This window comes from Coloeus monedula, assembly GCF_965178545.1.
Source record: "Coloeus monedula genome assembly, chromosome: 1".
Lineage (NCBI taxonomy): Eukaryota > Metazoa > Chordata > Aves > Passeriformes > Corvidae > Coloeus > Coloeus monedula.
Genome location: NC_138781.1, coordinates 68,576,679 through 68,598,704, shown reverse-complemented (window position 1 = coordinate 68,598,704; position 22,026 = coordinate 68,576,679). Strand labels below are relative to the sequence as shown.

General features: G+C 41.4%; 1 protein-coding gene across 6 annotated transcripts in view; it reads left to right on the top strand.

Moving 5' to 3' along the window:
- ATXN1 (ataxin 1) overlaps positions 1 to 22,026 on the top strand; it is a 222,227-nt gene that overhangs the window by 38,454 nt on the left and 161,747 nt on the right. The window lies entirely within an intron of this gene.

Genomic DNA, 22,026 nt, shown 5'->3' with positions numbered 1-22,026 from the left:
AGTGGTTTGGAGGGTGGTGTCCCAGGCACTCATAAGGGTGTGTGAGTGCTGGGGCGGTGCTGTTGCTTTGCTTTCTGTGCTTTTTTTTGCATGTGGATCTGTCTGCAGCTGTTTGCCTGCTGCTTTTCTAACCATGCGTGGCGTTCTTTGATTCACAGGATCGCAAGTGTATGAGCCAGCGTGTGGCAGCTTGGCACCACCGTTTCATTAGAGGAAAGAAGGTCTGTGTCCTGCAGGGTGGTTTTAGTAAAGACATGTCCCATCTGCTGCTTCTTATCACCCTTTTTATCGGTGCTGCTGACTCATTCAGTGTGGTCTTCTCAGCTCTCCACTGCAGTCACATCACACTTTGAGTTACCTTTACTATGAGTCACGTTTGCTTTTTCACGCAATGGCAAGTGTTAAGCTAAAAACAACCCAGTCTTGTCCCTTTCTTGTGTATTGTGTCCTTTTCCTACCCTTTACCTCCAAGTCTTGTCTCTCTGTGATCTTCTCCTTTCCCTCAAGTGAAATATTTGTACCTAATTTTTAAGCTGTGTAATTTTGTCTTTCATAGCATCTCTGCACTGTGCACCTCAGGCTAGTGAGATTGCCAGCCTGTGCTACAATATGGTAGTTCGTCTAAGTTGCCATCACAGTTATGTTTGGTGGAGAATATTTTTTTGTTTCCTCTGTTTAAAGAAAAAGCATGTTTATTGGTGTTTTGGTGTGAAATTTTGCACTGGGATGTGTGCATCTTTGTATTTTGATATGTAGCGTATGCACGTGGATCCAAAACCCCTTGACTCCAATTTTTGTGTGCACTTTCAAGCCTCTGTGTTGAGCTAATGAGACCATAGCTTGAAACAACTTGTGCTGAGGTTTCCCTTGCTTGCTTTTGGCCTATACTTTCAGAGCCAGCTTGTAGACCAAGGTGTGCATCCTGTGTGGGCATCGGTAACTCAATTTCACCTAGCTTGAAATCCCCATTTAAAGTGCTAGTGCACTGTTTCCAGGCTAAAAAGAATGACTGAGTAGTGCTACCGAAGACTTGGTATTTCCTTGTTTCAGTTGAGGGGAATTTTGCCAGTGATTTCTTTGTGGACAGATTTGTGTGCATTTGGCCCTTTTCAGCGCTGGGATCCCTGAATCTGTTTCAAAGGAGAGCTTGGTCCATGTTTCACTGAGGACAGATGATTGGCAGAGGTTGCTGTACAGTTTAACTGATGCTGAGTTCTGTATCTTACTGTCCTGAGTCCTTGGTCATACCAAACTTCTGCAAAACTGGCAATCTGGTTGAGGTCTGCCCTGAATAAACCTTGGAGAGTTGTGCTTTTATAGTGCTGTTGTGATAACTACTTGGATATCATAAAAATTGGCCTAGAAATGAAAGAGAGATATTCTTGGAAGAAGTTTTAGAACAGGAAGGGAGGGTAATGCAAGACTTTTTATTTAAAAGAAAAAAAGTTGTCCTCATATTCTTCTAGCAAATACGAGGCAGGTTTAGATTGCTGTGCCAGATTTTCTTTTCTAGGAACAAAGTTAGACTTCTTTTTTACTTCAGGGTGCATGCAACAGATGAGAACACACGTCTGTCTCTTTTAGACTTGTGCATAGAAAACGTTTTTTTTCAGTGTTAAACAGGCAACGCTTGTTATAGACCAAGCTGCTTAAAACTATTGCAAAGGCTAAGTGATTTATCTGTGCCAGTGGACATAGTCTTTGAAGCAGCACCACCTGATCAGTCTCTCTAGTCCCATTTCAGCCCTCTGAGATGGAGACAAGTCCTTTCCGTACCCAATCAGCAGGGTTAAAGACTTGGTAGCTCCTTCCTGTGGAAGGCACCAGACTGTGTTTCAACATTTCCTTCATAGTGTGTGTGCTAAACAATGTCTTGGATAGAGTGGGGCCTTTGCTGCTATCAGTTTAGCTTGAAAATACCAGGGGATATGTGGTAAGTGCAGGAGCTTTACCTTTCCAAGATTATGGGATAGCCAGCTTCTGTCTTTGGGCAAGTATGTCATGTCCTCTCCAGTTCCCATCTCTCTTTCCTGTTTAGCTTGAAAACTTCATGATTCTTTGAATTTGCTGTCGCTGGGTGTCCCTGGCAGTGTGCTGCCAAGCTTTGTTGGTCCCTGGTGTAAATAAACAGGGCTAATGATGATCACAAGCGAAAATATTCCATTGTTTCTGAGAAGCATCTCGTTCTCTTGTAAGCCTAAACTCATGCACTCCATTAACTCCAAACCATGAATGTAGGGCCCTCCTGCTCAGCATGTGGCATCTGACTAGGAGACAGGCATTGCTCATGGGAGTCCTTGACCCTTGGAGATTTTGCTTTTCAAAGCCCATGACCACGGATTTTATATATATACATGGTGCTGTCCCTGACTTGCTGCTAATGGTGCTGAGGTATGTCATGGGCACACGATATGGAGCAAAGAAAATCAGTGCTTATTGACAGGGATTCTTGTGCCTCACAGACATAGGCTGCACCCTTGGGAAGATGGTGGCATGTAGAAATGTCTCTGTGTTCTGTTTTCCCTCGTGGTGGGAGGAGGAAAGCGTGGGTCTGCACATGGCCAGTGCTGAGCCCTCCTGCTCACTACTGCAGGGCGGCTCTCCCTCAGCAGGAGCAGGGCAGTGCTTCCTGCCTTGGGACACAGGCTTAGGTTCACTTTGCGGCTCGTTTTACCCATGTGCAAAATAGATGTGTAATGATACCTGCCTTTGATGTGGAAGCCAGTCTTAATTAATTAATTAATTGATGTTCCCTAAATGCCTTGAGATCTGAGAATCGCTGTATATGCTCCAGAGCAGCAACAGTACTTGTAGGTTGGAGAACCATCTTTGCTCCCATGATGAGGTTTCCCAACAGGAGAGACTCCAGCCCCTCCTTTCCCAGCTCCTCTCCTGGTTTTTTTTTTTGGATGAAGTGATACTGTGCTGTGCATTAATTGTATGGCTTGCTCCCTCTGACATCTGCCTAAATAAATAAATAAATAAACTGATGTGCTGAATGCAGTCAGCACGTAGGGTGCTTGCCAAAGAATTTCACAAAGCAGCAGAGCTGGGTTGCCAAATGTCATGTCTTTTATATAAAGCATTCTTCAGGAAGCAAAGTTGCGCAGGGGAAAAAAAAAAAAAAGAAGAAAATGTTATAAAAACTCTTACTGCTGTAAGAAACATTGTCTTCCCCCACAGGGAGAATGTCTGGGCCATGTCATGGTGGGATCAAGGGATCCTATTTTTATTTCCTCTCAAAGGCCCCTCTCTCATTTCTTTTCTGCACTCCCCCTCCCAAAGAGTAGCTCTTTACTGTGCTGGCTGGGGCAAGTGGATTTCAATTAGCATTCAAAAGCAGGGTTATGGGATGGTCAGCTTATATGTGGATTTTGCCAGTGGATTTTGGGTGGAGAAGAAGTTGTTTAAACAGTGTCACTGTCAGAATATTTATTAGTATAATATGATTAATGATTGAAGAAAGCCAACGGAAATTTTTTAAAATATTTTATTTCAGGGAGCGTGGGGGAGGTAACAAAACTTCAACATCAAAACATAAGGCTGTATGTTGTAAATGCACGCAGATCTGTTTTTACTGAGAAAGCTTATATGTACCATTGATATGTTTAGTTGTCTGTGTTTAGGAGTGCATTGTGTCACCTCAGCAAGTGTGAGCTGCAGCGATTTGACCCTGGGTTTTCCCTGACAGGTGGAGTTTGCTGTGGGATCTGCTACAAGAGGGATCAAACCCCTCTTGTAGTGCAACCCATAATTTGCTGTGGGCTTGTGAGAGCCAAAGGTGCCCTGGGGTGAGGCAGCACTTACTGTGTTTTTCCAGAGGTAAAGGATGCCAGAGGGTGCGAGTGGGTGACAAGCTGGATTGGGCATTTTGGGGGTCAACATTGTGTCCCATGGGCTGTGGACTGGGCGTGGATGTCCTGGGTAGCTGGGCTGAGCAGGGAGCAGGGTTTTGCCCTGTTTTGGGGCCCTGTAGGGGTCCCTGACAGCAACTGGCTGCTGCTGCTCAGCTCTCCCGGCTGCTTTTTGGTAAAGATGTGGGAGGATGAGTTTTGGAAATCACTCTGTGTAGGCTCATAGCATTGCTTCTGCTTATTTGTGTACTCCCAGTTCCCATCTCTGGGTGGTTCTTACAACTCCAGAGGCCAGTATTTTTTCCTCTAAATTAAAGCTTTGTTTTGGCAATGTGTTGTCTGTAAGTGTCTGCGGGTCCTCCGGTGCTCTCAGTGTTGTGCACTCACTGGTTGACTTCTTAAGACTGGTGTGGATTTGCAATATAAATTTGGTCCACTGAATTGGTATCAGTAACAGAGAGTTAGAGCTGTACTGAAGTTTACAAAACAGGGTTGAAATTGATTTTCTGAACTTCAGTCCTCTACAGTGTTTTATCTCACAGGAGTATTTAATCTGGTAGCATAATGTGTGATCATTTAGGCAGTAGTGCAGCCTTGCAACTCAGTTCTCCCATGCTGTAGCTGCGAACGACTGAATGCAAATTTAAGCTATATATACTACTGTTTGCTTCTGTATCTGTCACAATTCCTTTGAACTTCCATCAGGGTTACTACATGGCACTGCCGAATAATTAACGCAGTATGCATTAGCAGTATGTTCATTTGTCCTATATTTTGTAAGGAACAAATCAGCACCAATAATACATGATAGGCAGCAAGAGGTTCTGCTTTTGGATTCTTAATGCCTGTATCGAAATAATGCAGTAAGTCAATGGTAATGAGTCTTTTTCAGTTAGTAGAGTTAAATAATTTTAAAATGTTGTAAAAAACCCATCTGTACTCCTTCTCCTTCATTTTTCCAGGAGGAAAACTGAAATTCTGTGTGATGAAAAATCCATATCTCTGGGTATGGTGTCAGTAGGGAAGTCCTCACGATACAATTAATTGTGACAAGTGCTTCTTCTGAGATGTGCTGTGTCAGAAACAGGGACTCTTTCAATTGTGCTTCTTTCTTCCTGTAGTTACACAGTTCTGCAGTCCTGCTTCTCTCCCTGGGTTGCAAGCACTGAAATTTTCACTGCTTCTGAGTCCTCTGCCACGTGTCTTGTGTTATGTGTGATCTTACAATGAGGGAAAGAAGACCAATTAATAGGCTAGTGCTCAATTTTACAAATTTTTTACAAAAGCCTTTACATTTAGGGTGCAAGTGTTGTAACATAATTCCCAGATAGGAGAAAAGCATTCTGAATAACAGTTGTTGTATGTGTTTGTGTGACTAGTGCAGTAAGCTTGTGAATTAATATGGTATGTATTATATAGGCATAATTTTAGATTAATTTCTGAATGAATAAGTTATATAGTCCTTGGAATACATGAAAGTGAAAATGATATTTGCATGAAGAAAGAGAGCATGATAGATAACCCTTCTATTTATACTTAAGCATAGATGGTACAGTATGGTGATGAGAATGAGAAGAGCCTGCATCGGTTTGAGTTATACTGACCTAAGTTTGCCATGTGCCCTTCCCTCTCACATTCCCTCTAGATTTTTTTTACATTCTTTCTTTTTCATCAGGGAATTATCTCTCTTCTTCTCTCTTCTTCTCTCTTCTTCTCTCTTCTTCTCTCTTCTTCTCTCTTCTTCTCTCTTCTTCTCTCTTCTTCTCTCTTCTTCTCTCTTCTTCTCTCTTCTTCTCTCTTCTTCTCTCTTCTTCTCTCTTCTTCTCTCTTCTTCTCTCTTCTTCTCTCTTCTTCTCTCTTCTTCTCTCTTCTTCTCTCTTCTTCTCTCTTCTTCTCTCTTCTTCTCTCTTCTTCTCTCTTCTTCTCTCTTCTTCTCTCTTCTTCTCTCTTCTTCTCTCTTCTTCTCTCTTCTTCTCTCTTCTTCTCTCTTCTTCTCTCTTCTTCTCTCTTCTTCTCTCTTCTTCTCTCTTCTTCTCTCTTCTTCTCTCTTCTTCTCTCTTCTTCTCTCTTCTTCTCTCTTCTTCTCTCTTCTTCTCTCTTCTTCTCTCTTCATTGTCAATATAGCAGTGTTTGTTCAGGAGAGGTATTTAATTTTGCAGCTGACATTTATTTACAGGGTCATCCTCTAGTCCCTGTGTTGGATTTCCATTCCTTGGTGAGCAACATTTCACGGGCAACGTAACCTACTGTCTAAGAGATTCCATAGAAAACCATCTCTTTCTCTGAGTCCCCAGTAAAAGGCAGATGAAGGCATGCTTTGGGCATTATGTTAACACTTTGTGGGAGCTTATATTGTTCTTTGAGACATAATAAGCCTCCAAGATCACACCAGGTCAAAGGGTTTCTAGCAGTGTACTACTGCTGCCAAAGCCTGTAGCTCAGTTTGTGTGGATAATTTTTGAATGGTCGGGTTTCAGCAACATAATCCAGTGAAGATGTCTCTGCACATGGCAGGGGAGATTCTGTGATTCTATTGATCTCTGGGAAGTTTCTGCTTTTATTCTTCTCCAGTGCAATGATCATTTCTGCATTTTCTCAGCAGTTACTCCTTTACTACTAGGAGCAGAGGGTACTCTGTCTTTGAATGTTTTGACACTCGCTGCTTTAGTTCTTGACTCACAACTTACGTAAGTCTCTTGAGTAGGTTTCAGGTTGCTATTTAGAGGTGATGATATTCTTGTGGAGAAAGCATGGAGGCGAGGAGCCTTTAGACAATTGTCTTGCTTTCCTTGTCCTTTTCTCATGATTTTTGGTATGTTTTTTGGTTTGTATGAATAGTCAGGGAAGACAAAAAGGAAGAAAATAGTTTCTTGGAAAACATGTGTCTTTAAATGCAGATGTAGGCATGTAAATATTTATAAGCAGATTTTAAATTTTGCTGGTTATTGGGGAGATTAAAAGAGAACAGAGAAATCAGTAGGCTTCTCTGGGTGAGTGGCCCCTTGAATATGAGACCATTGCTGTTAAGGTGCTCAAATATGAGTATAGAAAATACAAGTTCAGGTATTCAGGTTTGAACACTCTACCATTATAGAAATAGGAAGTGGAAAGAGGAAGCGTTGGAAGGTAAGGAACAAATAGTACAGTGACTTGTGGAGAAGCCTCAGATATTCAAAAACTGTTACTCTAAGGTTAAACATTTTCAGCTTTTAAAAATCAACTTTCTGCACCAATTTATTTGACTTTTTTTCTTAATCTTCACATTTCGCCTCTTTTTTTTTTTTTTGCAGCTCTCTGAGCTAGAAACCTAACTGAAGCAGGGAGGGGAGAGAGGGCAAGAGAAGACAGTGAGCATGACTTTGAGTCTCACATTATCAAGAATGTGGTGGGAGGGGGGATAAGATAAATCTGTGAATAATACCAAGCAAACAAGTTCAGAACGTGGAACCTCTCCAGACCATGAATGATTCTGTGAAATTTCATGCCTTGTTTGTGTAAGATGGTCAGAAAGTTATTCTTGTCTCTGAAAGAAAGCTGGCTCCAGACCTTCTTGAAATCTTGTGGGATTTGCTAAAAATCATGGGAATCGGTAGCAAAAGTCAGGGTGAATATAGCAGTTAACTCTATATAGATGATTATTTTGGCTCTTGGTCTTCATACTTCTAGCCTTACTTGCATTAAAATGCTTGTTGTTAGACTTATAAAATGTCTTTAGAGTCTTAATAAGATTTCTTGAAATTATCTGCAGGAGAAATACTAGGACAATGTTCTTGAAAATTTTTTAGATCCTTTAGAGTGTATAAACTGTGTGTATGCGTATATATATTTTTTTCATTAGAAGGATAAAACCACTTCTCATCATGAGTATTTTGCTTTGCTCAGTAGCTTTCTTGTCAGATAGGAAAGTGGATTTGAGATATACTGTGACTTTATCCTGATATTCTATGCATGGTTGTGCACCTGTACAATACTTGTTTGACTTGTGAGTGAAATGCTGTATATGGTTGTAGGAGAACATATATTCAGCATTTTAAGGACCCTGTAACATACAAACCTGAACTTCAGCATATAGTTTCTTACTGTTTGCTGTGGTGGAGGCATTGCCCCGTGGTATTAGAACAACTTTCAGTTTTTTGGTAGTAGTAGTGATCTTTGCTTGCCTTGCTACAAATACGCTGAGTTGGCTTTTGAGGGATGAGATTTACTGCTTACTTTAGCAAGTTCTGCAAACAATATCTGACTTAATAATTTTGCTTTCTGCTTGTAATTACACATCCTTCTTTTTCTGGTAATGCCTTCAAAACTTCTCAGTTCATTATAAACTCTCAGATCATAATTTTAGGAATAATGCATATCCTGACTGGTCATAACGAGTCTGAAATTCCATCTTGGGCTTCTGGTGTCATCACAGAACCGGGATGAAATTACAGCTTTAATTTATGTACTATGTGGGATACATTATTTATTACTGTGCATTAGAAAATGATTAATCTCTGCTTATGTTGCAAGGCTACCCTACTGCTCTGAGTCCCCAGGAAGTGCTGAGACATTGTAGAATTTCTTGTGTGGATTACATACAGTTTTATGAAGCTTCCAGAAAGGCCATTGCATTATTCAAAAGCTGCTAGAGGTGATGAAAATTTAGGAAACCACTATGGGTTTTTTCCTAACTAGTAGAATTCCTACAGGGCTTTCGTTTGCTAAACCTGAGCATTTCCTTACCTTTAGTTGCTTTCAAGTGTTTTGTTTCACATAAAGCCGTGATCAGATAACTGGATTGAGGAGCACTGTGTTTTGGGGACCCTCGTTCATTAAAGCACTTTAACCACAGTCAAGCTCTATTGAAGATAATGGAAATGAATCATGTGCTTCATTGGGCTGCTGAATTTGTTCTTTAATTTCTACTTCTTTGTAGAAGTTCATAAAACTTCTTTTGTTCATAAAACCTATTTTCTTCTTTTTCTTCACTTCACCAAATTGTGTGTGTGTATGTGTGCATGTACATGCATGTGTCCATGAATACATTGAACTGCAGTGGAACAACATGAGCTAATGGAAAACTGCCATAAAATTAACCCATTTGTCCATATTTAATTTCAGTGACTTCTAAAAAATGTTTTAATGCTCTCATAACATTCCATTTTTATGAGCATTTTCAGTACTAGGAAAGTCAGTAATCAAGTTCTGGTATGTAATTATTAGTACTGTGCAACTAGTTGTAATGTCCACAGCTATGGCTGTGATGAGTTTGAGTCACAGCATTCCTTCACAGCTAGTTTTCATTGGAGTTTAGCCTTTCTATGCTAGCTGAGAATTTGTCTGGTTTTGTTTTCTAGCCTGTGGACATGTGTTTGTACATACCTAGTACCAGCCACTACACCATACAGCTGTTACCAAGTAACATAACGAATCTGCCACTTCATAAAAAGAATTTGGTGTCTGGGGGAGGTGATTGGAATTTTGCATTTACAATGCTGTGTCCTGGTTTGGAGGGGGAAAAAAAGGCAAAACAAACAAACAAGAAACAACAAAAGCTAAACAATCCCCTCACCCACCCCAAGCAAAAACCCTCACCAAACCCAACCTCCAATGGTTTCTAGGAATTCTAATTAATAAGCCCTGGCAAATTGTCTTCAAAGTACTCAGCACTATTAGATCTGAGAAAAAGAATTAGATATTTGTAAAATATCAAACAGATACAAATACCTTAAGAAAAGAAGTCACTGATTTAACTTAAGTGAATGCTTTATACTAGTACAAAAGTATTATAAAAAATTAAATACTCCCACTTTCTGAGGTGGGATTTTTATCTTTTAAGGCTTTGATGGCATGTATAAACCACTCAAGTTTCAGTCTTGTGGGTTATATTGTCACCAGAAGCTCTGACTAATGATACAGTAAAGTCTTACAAATGACAGGTGGTATAGTATGACTATAAATTACCTTTTTTGGATTGTTTTATTATTGTCATTTGCTAAAAAAAAAAGTTGCAGTGCCTACTGATTAATTGAACTTAGTGGGGAAGTGTTACCCTCGATTTAATTTGGGTGGCCATATTATAAATCACAGATGTGGAATCTAAAACCCAGTGACAAAGCTGATAATCCTTGAGGTGTAAGAATCTTGAAGCTGGTGTAGGGAAAGGCGTGCGAAACATGCCAGCAGCTCTACCCCACGCAAAATTAAAATGATTGTCATTTTTGCAGGGAACACCATGAGAATCAGAATTAGAGACATCCACCCCTCTTCAGTTTGAAAGCTGAAGAGATGGCTGCAGTTTCTGTGCAGAGTTTCAGCCCGCTAGAGCTGTATAAATAGATCTCCGGTGCTGTGCAGATCTGTGCGGGACCAATCGCTCTTCCCTTCCACATCACGAGGAGATGCAGGGAGCAGTCCTCTGCAGCTACCTGTGTCATGCCAGTCATACTGACCACTGGCTGGGACTTTTGAGGATGGAAGGGCTAGCTCAGATGATGTTCTCTGCTCTGAAGAAGTAAGGAATGATGTTTATGTAGATTTAGGCTGATCTTTTAAAACATCATTTGGATTTTAAATGGGACATGGCGTTTGTGCTAGGTTTTTGAATGAGCTGCAGCCTTGGGCGAATCAGTATCATGTGAATCAACACAGTGTATCACATCAACAGAGAGGAAACCAGCTGTTTAGCATTGGGGGAGTTTTAATTGTGCTATGATAGATACATGAGACTGGAAATAAATACAGCAGCATGAATTTCATACAGACACTGTAATTTCTTTCTTTCCTGCCTTCTAGTTCACTATAAATATTATTGCCAATTTTGTGTGGGGAGGGGCTTTAAGTGTGATAAAGGTGGAAAGGAGGACCAATGTAAAAGTTGAAGGGTAGATTTCTCAAGGGTCTTTAGCTACCTGTGAATCCTGGTTCATAGGGCAAATTCTGTTGAGCTGTCACAATCCAAAAGAGTTGGAGCCTACTGCTGCGATGTACAGTTCTGCACGTATGCAAAGGACTGAATAATCACATGGAGGACCATAAAAGCACAAAAGAAAATTGGAGGAGAGAGAGAAGAAAGAATGACAGTAGGTTTTCACATAGGATTGAGATCCACTTCTTGGCACAGATGTCCAGCTCTGGGAAATGAATCTTAAGGTAGAATAGTTACACATGTAGGAAGGTGTGCCAGTCACTCCTTCCTCTGCAAGTGCTTCCCTCTCACCTTGCCTGCAGAGACAGAGTGGAAAGGCATGGCTCTGATCACTCTGGTGAATGGGTTAGAGCCAGTCCAAGCTTTGTTCTTCAGAACGTGGGCTTATTTATTGCCCAAGTTTTCGTTTAGGATCAATAAAGTTTGGGTAGTCTGGTTGTGCTGTGCTGGCACTTGGGGCTGGGTCATGCCTGCCTTGGTGCACTGCGGGAGTTAAACTTGCCGAGTTGTGTAATTGCACATTTACTGTCATACCACGAATGACTGATGGCATAATTTGTATTTTCAAAATACATAAGCAGCTCAGCCTAATCAGGTGGTGTGGTAAATATTTCCAGGAGATAAAAACAAAGTATTAGGACAGGGAACAGAGTTACAAACTTTCTTTAATGAGCTGCATATTATTTGATTGTGGTTTTTTTCATATACATGAGCTTCTACATGCCATATTCTAGTAATCACTGGCAGCTGCTTCACAGTCCTGGAGAAATAATACTGTAAACACTGGAAACAGTAAAAATGACTGGATGTGTCAGTTTCCTTTCAGACTCCTGTGACTAACAGGTGATTAGTACAAATAGCAGAAGGCCCTTTTATCTTTCATCTTGCTTCTGGAAATAAAAAGAAAGGGAAAGCTGGTGGACAGAGGGAACAAATTCAGCTCCTCCAGACAGTTAACAGTGGTGCTGCTGACTGGCTTGGATTACAGTTCTGGCTGGGTGGGTGTTTAACTTGTAAATATGAGTAGTTCTGCTCACTTCCTGGAGCCCCTAAAGTTAAGTGCATAAATGTTTTGGGACCTGAAAGAGCCTCTTTGGCTTATTCTGGAGAGTTTGCTGCAAAATCTTATGATGCAGGAAAACCCCCAAATCTGAAGTCTTTTCCCACTTCTAATGAGTAGCTCATAGTGTCGATAGGATGTGGAGGGATTCCTTTTCTATTTTTTTATGCATACCAATCTTCAGTGCTTCAAAAAGATGCAAAAAATGAATATATCATGTTTTTGTGTGCTGATCAGCTGCTGTTATTTTTCAAAGGCACAAATTTTAAATAACAAATGCTAATTTAAGGAACTTGTTAACATATGTGGAAAGCACTCCTGAAAAAATACTGAAGTTAGAGTGAAGGGTATTTTTTTTTTTTTTTAATGAAACATTTTTCTCTAATACAAACGTGTCAGTGCTTGGTGACAGTCACACTCACTGGAACTTGGGACAGCAGGGGGAACAGCTCACTCTTTCACAATGAAGAACGGTTTGTTTTTAATAATAATGAGAAGATCCTGGTGATAACTGTGAAAAGACTTAGGAAAGTAGTCCATTCACAGGGGGATGAAATATTTCTGTAGAGTTTAGATGTCTTTCTGAAAATACTACACAGCAAATTTCTAAGCTTGATGCTACTCACTTGCATGAAATGGAAGGTGGTTTCCCACTGTGGGTGGGATTTTAACCTCAAATTATATGCCCTGTCATATGATTATCATAAGCCTAAAGGAGCATAATTGTCCTTGCTGACTTTCAAAGTCTCTTTAATTTTTTTTTTGAGCCTTAAATTGATTAATCTAGTGTAGATTGCATTTAAATATATACCTATATGTTGAGGCATATGCATTTTAGCATAAAATATGAGTCAGGGAACTAGTACAAGGAAGTGTGTTTGTAGCTTTTTAAACTTACTTTAAAGCAATTACATAATAATCATTGCCTTTTTCTTTTAGTAATATACCAGCTACTGAAAGCAGGTTGTTGTCTATTTCAGCCCATTTGAAAGAAAGTTGAGCAGTTGGTTTCCTTGCAAATGTCACTCATCCTGCAGAGACTGGCTGAAGGGTTACTTTCATTTTCTCCACGACAGTGGTGACAGGAAAGTTATGTGGTGGTGTAGTTACTAGCTGTAGACACCAGAGAGAAACCCTAGGTGTAAAGTCAAGGAATTGTTGGAAAAGACAGTATAATGTTAAAACTGACACTGGCTGGTGCTAGAAAATGAAACTGTTGAGTGCTAGCTTTGTCGTGACAAATATATGCAGGTTGAAAGCAGTTTTGTCCTAGGTATGAATAAACACTGGAGAGATTAGACTGCACTGCAGCCCACATTAGTACATGTACATGTATGTAAAGAAGTACAATATCCAGAATAAACTAGGCTGTAAATAATTTTTCTGGTTACAAACTCTGTTCACCAAAATTAATAAGACACATGTAGCCATATGCAACATTGTGAATGTTCCATAAATTTAGCTTTGTTTCTAACAATATCTGTCTTATATTATGAATCATGTAAAGGAAAAATAGCTTATTTTGATCCTCCAGGGGAAAAACCCTTTTATTATCTCACCTCCCCTCAAAAAGCCCAGACATCTACTTGTCCTCTGTCATTTGAAGCAGATTTGAATCTGTTATCTCTATGTACATCTACAGATACACTTTTCCTGTCTTTCATAGGAACAAAATGTTGTCCTACTTTCTGTAATTGGAATTTAGTAAATCACAGAGAAGTTACAGTAGTAAACTGAATGTGTTAAAGAAATGGAACAGAGGACAGATTACAATTTAATTTCCCAGAAGATAGACCTAATATTATTCATAAACAGAATGCAGTTCACAGTAAGTACAAGTAAAGCTGTGTTTCAAACCAGCATAAGTAAAATAAACCTCCCTGGGCAAGACAATGCTTTGTTTTGTTACTGGTGAATCTTACAGAACTGGCATTGCAGTTCTGAGTTTCAACATCAGATCCATTGGTTTACCTTTCTTGCCGGTTCAACATCATTTTTCTCAGGCCAAGATGGATATTTTAGTTTGTTTTCCTTGTGGAGTGTACTATCTTCCTATCTCCCCGAATCTTTGCAGTAAGGTTGGAGTCCACTGGCCAGCTCCAACTAAATTTACCAGGCAGGTTGAACTCTGAGCAGTTTTGTGAAACAAGGAGTTGAGTACAGAACAACAACAGGAATGCGTGACCTTTCACGAAGGAAAGGCTCGCCTGTGTTACCACAGATGTGAGAGTGCGATGGGGTGTGAGCCATTGCTCAGGGTTAGCTTTGGTCAGAGCCTGCATCTCACTGTGCATGGGGTCATGGAGAGGCAAAGCCACAGGGAACCAGCCCTCATGGACTCCACTGCTTATGGAACTACTTGGTCTTTTAAGGAGGGAGAATATCCCAAATCTTTTTACTTCTCCCACGCTTTATTGGTAAATATATGATTTTAAGTTTTCAGCTTTCCTCTACTCTAAACCAACAGCACCTTCACTCATTTCACATGTTCTATATGAGTCAAATCAAGCCCGGGACAGAGGCACAAAGTGATATGACCAGGGCTGTGCGACAGATGGACAAGTCTGTGCAGCTGAGCTGGGAGGTTAGAGCCCAACCCACTTTTTCTGTCCTATGCATAAAATCACCAGTGAACGCAGTTTAAACACAGAGATCACTTATTGAAGGTCCCAAACTTTCTCAGACAGCTCTTGAAAATGCAGGATAAGGAGTTAGGCCCAAAGCTGCGCTGTTAAAAATTAACCATCTTAGAAACCATGTCCCTGGCTGGTTTAATACATAGAAACAATTGCCTTTGCAGGAAACTAACGCAGATCCACAATGCTTTGAAGGGAAAGGACAAACAGCATGGTAGCAGCTGTGACAGGGCCCAGCTTCCCCTACTGACTTTGCCTTTTTCATTCATGAAAATGGACAGTGGTGGTGAAGTTGACTGTGGATTTTACACACACTTCCTCTGTGCTTGGGCTTCGTGCTGCAGTGAGCTCAGAGTCATCTCCTGCGTGGAAGGCATGTGAAGGAAGAGAGAAGCTTTCAAGAAGGATTTGAGTACTAGGAGAGCATTTCACTTGGCCCCAGCCAGGTTCTCAGCACGGTGGTCAATTTGCTCACAAATTTGCTGTCAGATCCAGAACTGTTTAACAAAAGCTGAACAGATGGATCAGCGAGGTTTAGTTGGTTTCCTGCACCTGGAACGCAAGGAGGTTTCTATCGCAAGGTATTTTGTAGCAACTTCCAGTGAAACTCTGGAGTGTATGCTCTTGTTACTGCTAGGGACAAACAGCTTATGAGGAAAATAAACAAGTATGGGGGATTGTGTAGACAGGTGTCTTTCAGCCAGTGGCCTGAAAACCTCCACAGACTCAGCAGGTACTTTTTAAAGGGTGGCAAAAAGTAAAGCTAGACATCATGTCATAGAATTCTTGGCCTTTCATGCACTGAAAAAAGATGTGATGACTGTCTTACTAATTGAATTAGTTATGGTAAGTGTCAAGATTTTGAGGGTCTGTTTAATGACACTTTCAAAGAGAACAAAAGATCCACTGTGAGGACAAAGTACCAGAGGACATTTAACATAAGCTCAGATGACAACACATTAAAAAAGCACTGCTGCCTAAAATTTTCTGCTGGCAATTTTTACAACTAATGCCAAAATTTTTATTATTATGCCTAATGTTTATTATTTTTCATGGGGTTTAATGGTGGAAAGGTAGTACTTTTTTTGGTCTTTTTATCCAGTGTGGTTTACTTTTTTCCCTTCCATAATAATTCTTTACTATTTTGGTGCAAGACGAAGAGAAAATACTTAAGTTTGTTTTACTTTTTCCCTTCTGTAATTGTTTTTTTTATTATTTTGGTGCAGGACAAAGAAAAAATACTTTAAAGAGTAGAAGAACTCATTGTAAAACTACAGAAATTAGGCTATTGTCGCTGAAACTACTTTGATCTGTTCTTTACGTTGTTCACTTCAAGATGCTCTTGCTGCTGTCAGTATTACACTGTTGCAACATTAGAGTCGAATATACTACCACCATCTTTTTATTTGGTGGCATAAAGATGAGTGACAGAAGAATATTTGATTTTTATGATTATGCCTTCATGAACAAGTAGTGTGGACCAACTGGAGAGAGTATCTGCGAAAACTGTGCTGGGATGCTGAGGTTTGCACCAGGCGTGTTTTGGGGTTGCTTTTGCTTCCGAGCAGTCTGGTGCTGCTGGCTGCTCACGCTGGGGAACGTGATGCTTCTAGTTAATTCCTCCCAAGAGGGATTTGTTCATGTGCTGCAGGACCACCCCACAGTACAAGTGAAAGCCCAGGCAGCATGGATTATCTGGAGACTTGCTTCAAAAGCTGCATGCCTGATCTAACAAAAGCAGAAGGTAGTTTTGCTCTATAGGGATGTAGTGGGATGAAGGCACGGAAAGAAAGGCATATTTCAGTGATCTGACTGTGTATAGTTGTGCCAGTTAGTTAAACACATTTGATAATTTTTCTTTCTTCGTGTTCTTTCTTCCCTTTTCTTTGTAATTATTACTGAAAGGGGAAGGTTGATGTGAGTAGGCTTCTGAGAAGGAAGCCTGTTTTGAGAAGTTAGAAAGAAGAAATCTTCTACTGAAAGGATTGTATCTTCTTTAAGGAGCTTATACAATGCCAAGTGCACATTAGATGCTTAACCAGTAATGACCCATGTCTAGCGGCTGGTACTTGACCTGCTGATGTGAGCATGTGCTCATGTGGGGACAGTGCTTGTAACCTTCAGGTACAGAAGGTGCTCAAACAGACACTGCAGTGAACTGAGGCTGTCAGCCATCCTAAGACACTGGCTGGGCATCCTTCATTTAAAGGTGTATAGCCTCTTCTTGGTGTGTGTAATGTCATATTATTGCTAGCATGACTTGGAAAAATACATTATGTTACCTGAGAGAGCAGGTGTGAGAGCTGGTCTGGCAGATATGACAGTCCTGCACTCTGGATCTGACAGTTGGCAGCCCGGGGAGCCTACCAGGGAGCCAGCCTGGCATTTGCTGAAATGCTCCTGTTACGGTTTGTGCTGAAGAAAAGGAAGTAGAAGTAGAGGTGACAGAAGTAGTAGTACAGTGTTGGGATTTTTTTTACAAAAGACAAGTTTAGAAGTAGACTTACAGAAAAGCTTTGTCTTTCTCAGTGTCCTGTCTCTTCTTGATTAAAAGTGTAGGTTTGACTACAAAAAAACCAACCAATTTTTGTAGTCAACCAACTCACTGAATCCAGGTAGATGGGGCAATGTTTCTTCCTCTGCCTGGAAGATTTTAGTTGCTGGCCAAGCTGCCAGCATACCCCTGCTACTCTCAAAAAGTAAGACCAAACCACAGTAGCTGGTTGTGGCTTAGTCAAATTTCTGTTCTAAAAACAGCTTATGGTCAGGCCTCCAAAGTTTCCTGCAACAAAGGTCATCACAGGTTTCTTCTGAAGTGTCCTGAATGTGTCCTGTACTCTCTGTCACTGGACATACATGATTGTATAAGGAATATTTATTGTTCAGATCTTTCTATATAGCAGCGAGCAACTAGATTCCAAAAGACAACCTCATATAGCTAGAAGGTAGGTGAGATGAGTAAGTAAAGCAGAAGGCAATAGGAAAAAAATACGACACCCATCTGTTCCAAACAACATGGAATTTCTATTGTTTTTTTAGAGCCCTTCATTTGAAGAACCCAGAATGTATCTGCACATTGAATATCATGGCATATTTCATTTTCTTAACATCTCTTTCTAAACTATACATGCTGTTTAGCAGAGGCACGCTTGCCTGCTGCTTTCTGTGGGCAACACACTAAACTTTTACAGGAGGTTGTGTGTTACTGTATAGAGCAGCTTGGCCAGTGAAAGAGTGGGTGGAGGGTATTCAGCTCTTCATCCACTGGCATTCCTTGTTTTCAGAGGTTGTGAGCCAAGGAGGGTTTCAGAGGTTTCAGAGGTCTTGAGCACAGGCAGTTGTATGGCAGGGTCGCTGCTAAGGGATGAAACCACTGACTTGTGATGCAGTCTGTCTCTCTCAGACCTTCCTGCTGGGATAAAGGAGGCAGTTAGGGTGCCAGGGAGAGCCTGAGGTCAGCACCCGATGAGACTGGGGCTTTGAAAAGACATGACACGCCTCAGGGTAAGTGGGGGAGAGCATGGCTCTGTGTCACCTTGTAATGATAAACAGGTGGCATCAAGGCATGGGGGCAGTGAGCGTGGGCTGGTGGTTCTAGTCCAAAAATCATGCAATAAAGTCACTTTGGCTGTTAAGAAAATATGGGAGTTCATGGTGTTTGTGCTTATGAGCAGAAGGTAAGAAAAGGAATAAATAGCATGTAAGAACATGTGCCTGAGCCTGCCAGACCTTCGGCAGAGGCAAGGGAGAGTAGTAGGTCCACTTGATGGCATCACATTCCTGTGAGATTTGGGGGGAAGAGTTCCTGTCCCCATGGTGAGAGGTGTGCAGAGAGCGTGGTCCTGTCATTTCTCCATCCCTCATAGCTCATCCCAAAATGAGATCGTATTTTAGCAATCCACTCTGTTCTCAACTGGCCTTGGCTCTGTCCTGTCACGTGCAATAGTACTACTTTTGCCCAGGCCCACTCCAGAACTGCTTGCCCCGGGGATGGCAAGGGAGGCTGGCAGTCCTGTCTGCCCCCCAGGCTTGGAGGTAGGAAAGCCTGCCCAAATCCAGAAATAAGAGCTGAGTCTTTCTCTGTCGCTGTCTTGGGGTTTCATTTCTCTCTTTACTTGAGTCTTTGTTTCCATTGCTGTGGTTTTTCATCAGTTTAGGTCACAGTCAAGTCATGCTGACAGAGCAAATGTGCAAGTTACCTAGAATGGAAAATCATCTCAGTCCATTCAGCTCCATTGGCCTTTTGAGAGAGGCCCCACTGTGAAATGAAGGAAGACTGGGGGAAAAGAGGTGTCCTAGTGCTGGTATTTTGTCAGGCTGCTACTTTCTTGGTATTTTCTTAAAGTCCCAAGCTGCCAAAGCAAGGGATACTGCCTGTCTCAGCTTTCACTGAAAAGCTAAATATTTCTGCCTTCTGAGTGCAGAGCAGCACAGCACCTGTTGTGTTCCTGGGGCTCTAGAAGCCAGAAGGCAGAGAAACTGACCCTGTAACTTTTGTCCAATCTCATTGCTTTTGAGGGAAGTACTGTGTTTTGGGGAGATGTGTGCTGATCGACCGTCACTAAATTCTTGGGGGTTAGTACAGCATGCTGCAGCTGTGACAGGCTGCTGAACAGCCCTGGCTGAATTCGGTGGCTTTGCAGCTGGCAGGGTTAATGCTGTGTATGGGAGGAGGAAGGAGGATTTGTACTTCAGAGCTGCCTCTGCTGGGGGCTAGAGAAGCCAAGCACCGCCTCAATTCTTGCACTGGGAAGAGTGAAGGAGCTGACAAAATATTCCTTTGATTTGTTTGAAGCTGCATTCATTTCTCCAGAAGGGGGAGAGTGGAGTAGTCAAATGCTAAGAGGAATGTGCCTAATTCAGGACTGTCCTTTTTCCCTGACTCCACAGACACTACAGAGAAAAATCAAGACATGGAGAAAGGGGCTGTCAGATCGACTCACATGTTTTGCAAAGTCCAGAATTATCTGGCTGTTGAGTAAGTCTTTGTAAGTGTGACCCAATAATTCTGTTTTAAGAGTTCACTCTTGGTTTTGATACCAGTTCGGTTACTGAGCAAATATCAGAAATGCATAGAGGTGCAAGCCATGAATAGACAGGGACCGCAGGAAGAGCACATGTGTATGGCTGGCCTGATGCTCCTTTCTGATGGTGAAATTTGTATTTGGCTCACAGATATTATGATGTAGCAAAAAAAAAAAAAAAAAAAAAAAAAAGGGAGGGCAGAATGTATTTAAAGTATTTTTGTTACACTGAATTTTTAGTGCTTTATCCTCTGCTATATAAATTGTTACTTTTGGGGTTTTTTTTAAAACCAGACCATTTTCTCCATCACAGTTAAATCTATTTTCTTTTGAAAAACGCTGATTTGTTGCTCCTGTTTCTGTAAGGATCAGATGGGTAGTGGAAGCTGTACAGCAACTTTCATGTATGCTTCTCGAGATAGTAAAATGCAGGCCTACAATAGGCCTTTTTTAAGCAGCTGTAAAGCTGTTGTGTGAATACAGTGAATCCATTCAATGTCCCCCATGCTTGCTGGGAGCACCCTGGAGAAGAGAGTTGTACTAGTGAGATGACTATCCAGCAAAACGGTTTCAGAGGGACAGGCTGATGACTCACTCCTTATTTTAGTTTGCAGCGTCTTTTTCTGGGTATGTGAAGTTTCAGCCTGAGTTCAGAGACCTATAACTTTCTCCATGTTTCCAGATTATCCACTAAATCAGCATGGGTATTGTGTTCCTTGCATCAGCCCTCTGAGATGGGGGAATACTCTTATTTTTGCTGTAGAGACAGGGGAAACTGAGGTAGGGGAAAATTTGGGTTAAGTGACAAATGTGCATTAGGAGCCAAACTCTCATGCTGCAGTTGTACTATAGAAGCTCAAGTGTCACTCAGAGCTGTTTCAGCCCTTCAGGAAGTGTCACACAGCATTTGCCCACAGGTCATGCAGAAAAGCCTGGAGGATAGCTGGGAATCTGTCCATCAAACAGCTTTATTTGACTCTTTTAAACAGAGCATTAAAAAAGAAAGTATATAAAGTGAGAACAGGAGGACTTTATGCTGATTTTGATCTTTGGCCACCTTGTATTTGAGTTGGGGAAAAAATGAGAGGCAGAACCTAGTTGATCTGGCAGGGTGACACTCTGTAAGATAATCCCTTTAACACTTTTTCTTAAATTAAGAATGGTTTCTAGGTGGCATGAGTCATGGACAGACTGTCCTCATTTCACTTTGAACTTGCAGCCTTTTCTGGATTTGTGTCACAGATTTAGAGGGCTTTGTCCGCTTCCTGCAAGTGGTAGGTTTGGCTGTTGCAGCCTTGACTGGTGTTGAGTGAGGGCAGGCTCCTTGAAGAAAGAGGCAACACCATATCAGCATGAAAAAGCACGGTGGAGTAGGGGAGCAGGGTAATTTAAGCAGAGTATTTTGTACCATGAGCAGCTCTGGAGAGTGGTGACATAGGCACAGCCTTTGTACAGTTGTCAAGGTCACCCTTATTTGTGTATTGTGGTCTTCTTGGAGTTTTGGGTTGTTTTCCTCCAGGGTGTGTGGGGGAATAAACTGTGGTGTAGAAAGCTGTACTTTTTGAATTTTTGACCCCTTTTGGAAAAGCTGTCTTTTTTGATGTATATACAGCCACAAAAGTCTGTGGATATTGTCTTCATTTCTTAATTAAAAGTAAGGGAAACATTATTCAGACCTGTCTGTCTGTTCTAGCCAAGGAAGAAAATCGAAGTGGTCTGGCTTACATGCACACAAGGTCAAATCCTCTTATTGTCGTGTTGTGTAAATTTGTTGGCTTCAGTGGGGATAGCCACAGGTGTAACCCTGGGAACAGTTTCTTTCAGGCTTTTTACAGAGCAAAAATGCATGTGGTTGTTGGTCCTAAAAATTGTTTGTACAGAAATAGCTGGGATGCTTGTAATCCAGAGAGGCTGTGCAAATGCAAGACCACGCTCTCAGAGGGAACGTGAACTCTGCTCTGGCTGGCAGTGTTTTCCTGCTGACAGAGCCTGGTTTGGAGTCTTACGTACTCAGCCGGCTCCTGGCCAAGCCTTGCTGCAGGTATGGGAGAGGGAGGAGGGTGAAACGGGGTGGTGAGAAAGTGTTCTGGTAGCAGCACTCGCTGAAAATTCAAAACCTTCAGACCTTTTTTGGTGATGGTGGAGAATGTCAAAATTGATTGTATTCGAGACCTGCCAGTTACTCTTAACTCATTTGCTTTGTCGCTCCTCCTCCCTTCCTTCCTCTCTCGACAGCTGGGCTGGGTTTTGTAGTGCTAATGCTGTGTTGCTTCTCCAGCACGGCTACTACTTCCCCCACGCTGCTACTACAGAAATACTACAGTAACTCAGTGAAGACTGAGGGAGCTGGCCATATATCAGTGATAATAACAGTGATAGTAATAATAAAAATGTGTAGCAGTTTGATACTTTATGTAATGATTTTTCTTCTGGTTTGTGTCCTGGGTTTTCTTCCTTTTTCACAGTCATAAATTTGTGGAGCCTGGTAGATCCTGGATTGTACTTTAAATTAATACTTTGTAGTATACTATCTTACAGATTTTTT